We start from the raw sequence: 6,044 nt of genomic DNA on the forward strand, positions 1-6,044 counted from the left end.
GACTGCACTGGGAAGTGAGCAACAGAGGGTGTACATTTAAAAGCAAATAGTTGAGAGTGCCTGTGCAGAAGAAGCCAGGACAGCAGGACTGGAGCTGCTCCTCTTCTGCCAAAGAGCTGCTGCTGGGAGATGCCAGTGGGATGCTCAGCAGCAGAGTGACAGAAGGAGGGTTCTGAGCGTCTGAGCTCCTTTGATTTCTCTCTCAGGCACTGCCTTGCTCCAGCCTAGATTTCACTCCATCCCTAGGATGCAGATGCCATCTGCAGGAGCCGCTCGATCCAACCTCCTGCGAGCTACAATAGCTGGGAAGGGAAAATCTAATCCAAGTAGTGGAAGAAGTGCCAGAAAAGAGACCTTGCCTGCTTCCCTGCCTGCCCCCAGGAAGGCAGCACAGCCCTTTTCTGTGGAGGGACCTGCAGGGGTGAGGTGGCAGCAAAACTGCCCCTCACAGCCACGGGCCAGGGGTGGGGCACACTGGTTTGCTCGGGCACCCTCCTACCTTAGGGTACAGATTGAAGGTCTCTCCCCGTGGAGCTGGGGGACTCCCCCCTTCAGAACAAGTGTGGTGGACAGGATTTAGACAGAAAGACTGGAGTTGTCTGCTCCCACAGCTGACTTCTTGCCCAGTTGGCCTCTTGGGTTCTCCTGAACACTCGGCTCTGTGGGACTCTCACCTAGTCCTGACTTGAGGACCATTTTCTAAGACAGATGATCTGGCGTTCGTAGCTCAGACCGTTCCCAGGTTTTAGGAAGGATGGATATGGTCATTTGCTTCAAAGGCTGGGGTTTATCTTGCTAAAAGCCTCACACAGTGCAATGTATTAAGAAGTCCTGAGCACACTCCCAACCTCTCTCTGTCCTTTGGGGCACAGTGACTGAGCTGAAAGCAGAACTTGCTGTGAGCCACATCCCAACTCACCAGAAAAAAACACATCCTTGTGGCTTGTCCTGCTGTGGAGGTTTCCATGGATGACTGAAGACTGCCAGGTGTGGATGAGCTGTCATCATATTAGAAGCATTTAATAGCAATCAGCAGTTAAAAAGAGCTTTAATACCATCCAGAGGCACTAGGGAATTGCAGTGCCTGGTGCTGAAGGGTGTGACTTCATGAACATTCTTGCCAACTGTTTCACTAAATTCCCCAAATTTCTTTCTTGTGGATATATGCAATATGTTCTATGCTTGCCATCTCTCTCTGCAGGGCTGGAGCTCTGGGTCTCTGGGATGCACCCAACAGCAGTGCCCAGCACTCCACCCCCTCTCTTCCCCCTGCAGATGTGGTGGCGCTTGCCAAATGGAACATTCTCCTGCAGTGAGTGAGGAAAGCGAGCAATTGGGCTCCCCAGAGCAGATGGCAGGTGAGCACTACCTCCCTGAGGGGGAACACACTTGTTCCCAAGGGTTTTAGGAGTGGGAGCTCAGCCAGCAGAGCCTGAGCTCACAAAAAATCCTGAGGTAAGAAAGCCGAACTTGCCTCCCCTCTCCATTTACAGCAGCGTTAAGGGAAGGAGGCAACAGATGCCATCCATTTAAAACAAGCATGTCAGTAACAACCACAGCCTGAACCAAAACAGATGTCATCTCCAGGGCTGTTAAGCCTGATACTTCCCAGGCTGCCCTAAGCCCTGGACAGTGTAGCTGGAGGTTCCCCAGTTGGTTGTTGCATTTCCTGAAACGAAGCTCTCGTGCTCACAGCTCAGAGTTCAGCTCGTCTGCCATCAGCATAACAGAGTCCTTCTTCTTCCTGACATCTCGGGCAAAAGGCTTTGCACACACTCAGACTCTGCTGAGTAACTAGAAAGGGCAATTTTTCAAGCTCCCTAGTGACACAGGAGGCACAACAGTGCTGCAACCTGAAAGTAGGTGCCTGGTTTCAGAATAGCAAGAGTTCACCACCCCATTCCTTTATCAGATGCATTTGGAAGTAAAGGCTGTTCACTGGATTTCCCTTTTGGTCCTAATAAACTTTTCACAGCAAGGCTGTTCTCCCAAACACAGTTCCTGAAGGATACTGTATATTAGCCCTTCTTTCACAAGTAAAACATCTTAAAACATCTTAAACACCTCTTTCCTTCATCTGGAGAACAAAATGTGGCCAAGAAATAATTTTAGAAAAGCTACTTCCATGACACTTGGGGCTCTCCATATACCCAACCTGAGCTTTAGAACAGTTCAGGTGCTATGTGTAGATATTTACAGAACAGCATTATCATCTGACTCACTGAGAGTCTCCTCAGTGCTTGGCAAGGACTTTTAGAGGGGGTTCAGAGTTGTGTACATCCATCTAAAGGGCAGCTCTTGTAAGAGACTAAAACTAAATTTTTGATTTCCTGGGTGCCAGCATTTTAGAGGAAAAACTACGACAGCAACTTGAATTGTTATCAGTGAATCAAGTAACAAACACTGGTCAGAGTTAATGAGTATCCCAGGGATGAGAAATCCAGGGAGTATCATTTCTTAATTGAGCCTTAGCATGGGTAAGGAGCTTGACTTTCAGTGTCTTTTGTGACACTGGCTCACACAGCACAGACTCATGCCAGGAAGAAGTGCTTTTCCCTCTGGCAGTTATTAATCTACTTATTTTGATATTAGGGATTTTTTGTGGTGAGTTTAAGCAATATCCAATAAAAAGCAAAGCTTACATTCATATTCTTGGAGATGGCGTGGTGGCACTGAGGATCCTGCACTACAAAAAAAAAAAATACATTTACATAAGCAAAGATTGTATCTCAAACCATGTGGAGCCAAAAGTAAATATTCAGTCATGTTATTAGTGAAATATCCAGCCTGCCATATTCTCAGTTTACAGCTCACCTGACTGCTGTGGCTTTGCTGCTGTGGCACAAGACATAAGGGAATATGACCATTTGATATTTTTTTCTTACAAATTGTTCAACCCCAGCTTTACAAGCCCTTTTTTCAGTTTGTTACTGAAATGTGCCGATGCCAAAATGTCGTTGTGACCTTTTTAATCAGCTGCCCCAAGTAGCCTCAGTTTTGACATAGTCTGTGCACAGATTAGTCTCACCCCCCTCTGTACATTCACTTGTGGATCTCGGACTCAATTGATTGGACTGACCTAAATTTTTAAAGTAAATATTCTAAAGATGTTTCCCAAGTTTTCTTCCTTATTCTCACAAATTCATTCCAGTGGAATAAAAACGTAGGTTGCTATGTTATTTTGTTCCATCTATAGACGTGTAAGGATTTTTACTCTCCTCCTCTGAAGATCTCTCACTGCCTGGCAAGAACTGTGTAAGATTTACTGCATCTGAGCTTTAAATACAGCAGTCATATGGAAGCCAGGATTAGAAGTGATTTATTCAAAGGGCTCTACTTCAAACTCCTGGATCAACCTGCTTCTCCTGCAGAGGAATGTGTGGCGTGGGTGCTCTCTGGTTCTTCCTGCTGCTGTCCTCCATCCATCTTCACAGAAAAAAGGGCGGAAGACAAAAGGAGGGCACAACTGGGGGAGTGTATTGCGTTGCACCGGGTTCTCTCTGCCGTGTGATACTGCCGTGGAACACACACCTGAGAGCAATATTTAGCTCAGCTTTTTGCACAGCAAAACCTCTGTCTGTGTCTGAAATGTGGTGAAACTGAAATTCTCCCCGTGGAGTGACTGCCTCTTGTACAAGGAGCACGAAGTAATTCCCTCTATTCACATTCCCTTCTCCACTAAGACTCTGCTTAGCCTGTTTCTGTCAGCTCTAATTACAAACCAGCAACACCCAGCCCCATTTTCTTCTGGATAAGCTCTCCCTTGGATTTGACTTATTGCAGGATGTTGGATGCCAGCTGAGAAACAGGGAATACATTCTGGAGACTGCAAAGACATCTTTCTTTCTAGACAGTTACACAATACCTTAAAGGACTTCATGGAATCCCACAAAAATCACACAAAAAGCTAGTAGGCAGAAAAATGCAGTAGCTCAAGTGCTAATAAGCAAACACAAAGAAAATTTTTGGTATAAATTAAAAGCCAAACATTTTGTTATACATATAAAAAATATAAGGAATTTGGAATATTTATATATATAAATATATGTGGAATATATACGAAATATATACGAGATTTGCTTTACATCTGGTATGTAAGAAGGGCACAAACCCCTAAACATGAGCAATCTGGTCAGACAGACAGCTTTGGGCATGGTGAACATGCATTTTGGGGAGCCCCTCTGGACACATCTGGGCCACATTCTCCACCACGTCCCCACCCACCCCGTTCCCTCTGCCTGCAGTCTCTCAGAGATAGGCCAGACATCATTGCAATCTAAAACAGGGGAAAGGAGGCTGGAATTAGGGTTTCTCAGGCAATTTTGAGTATAACTGTTTCAATCAGTGTGTCAAGTCCCTCTGTGACTGTTCAGGAAGGCAATGGCAGTTTAGGGCAAAACAAATGCAGGCAAAAAGTGGGTCAATTAGAGGCTGAGATACAGACATCCTGCAGGTAATCTTTGCTGCCTGAGACTGGTGGTGAGTTCTGGCTGCATTAGTGTCTAAACCCCAGATATTATCTATGGGTTATAGCCTGGAGAAACTACTGCTGCTTGACTTGTTCACCACGGGGAGCGTGGCCTCGTGTTCTGCCACCGCTGCACTAAAGATCAAGACAAAAATAAAATTGAAAAAGAGATTACTTGAGAGGAAGGAAAAAAAAGAAAGATATGGAAAGGAAAAAAACCTCCCAAAGAAATCCAGTATGAGAGACAGAGCAGAGCCAGGTCAGGCCCCACTGTGGGACAGTGCTGAGCACACGCCTTCCCACTCCCGGTGTGGGCCGTGGCGATGGATGTTCCTGCCCTGCTCTAGGAACCAGCTCACGGGCACTTTTCACCCCCTGCCCTGGGGGAGGTTTGCTGACAATTGTTTATTCCTCAGGGGCCGTCCTTTGCCATCTGAGCAGGAGGAGGTTGGTAAGAGAGCAGGGAGCATCCCACAACGACAGAGACGGGGCTGTTCAGCTGGAAAAGAGAAGGTTGTGTGCAGACCTCACAGCTCCTTCCAGTGTGTGAAGGGGCTACAGGGAACCAGAGAGTTCATCAGGAACTGGAGTGACAGGACAAGGAGTAATGGGTGAAAGAGGGGAAATTCAGCTTGTATACTGGGGAGAAATCCTTCCCTGTGAGACTGGGGAGAAATCCTTCCCTGTGAGGGTGGGGAGGCCCTGGCACGGGTTGCCCAGAGAAGCTGTGGCTGCCCCATCCCTGGAAGTGTCCAAGGCCAGGTTGGATGCGGCTTGGAGCAACCTGGGCTAGTGGGAGGTGTCCCTGCCCATGGCAGGGGCTAGGAATAAATGACCTTTAAGGTCCATTCCAGCCCCTTAACATTCTATGACTCCATGTGCCGAGGGGCTGATCCCAGGGGTGGGACAGGGCAGGGACACGGACAGGGGCAGAGGAAGGGGCAGGGAGAGGGGCAGGCACAGGGAATGGGACAGGGACTCAGGGACAGGGAATGGGACAGGGGCACAGGGACAGGGAATGGGACAGGGGCACAGGGACAGAGAATGGGACAGGGACTCAGGGACAGGGAATGGGACAGGGGCACAGGGACAGAGAATGGGACAGGGACTCAGGGACAGGGAATGGGACAGGGACACAGGGACAGGGAATGGGACAGGGACTCAGGGACAGGGAATGGGACAGGGACTCAGGGACAGGGACAGGAATACAGGAGCAGGGACAAGGGCAGGGAATGTGACAGGGACAGACACAGGGACGGGGCAGTGTCACAGGGGCAGTGTCACAGGGGCAGTGTCACACTGTCACACTGTCACACTGTCACACGGTCTGTCCCACCCGCTCCCTCCCGCCGTACCGCTCGGTGCCGCCAGGGGGCGGCCTCGGCCCCGCCCTCGGCCCCGCCCTCGGCCCCGCCCCCAGCCCGTCCCACGGGGTGGCCCCGCCCTTTTCGCCATCTCTGTTATCGCGAGAGCGGCCGCTGCCCTCCCTCGGGTACTTCCGCCCTCTCTGCGAAGCCTCGCGGCATCTTGCGCCCTTTCCTGCCCGGCTCTGAGGGCGGTCTCGCGAGATCAGTCC

The sequence above is a fragment of the Pipra filicauda genome, unplaced genomic scaffold (genome assembly GCF_003945595.2).
Source record: "Pipra filicauda isolate LSUMZ 115617 unplaced genomic scaffold, ASM394559v2 scaffold338_size783178_pilon, whole genome shotgun sequence".
NCBI lineage: Eukaryota > Metazoa > Chordata > Aves > Passeriformes > Pipridae > Pipra > Pipra filicauda.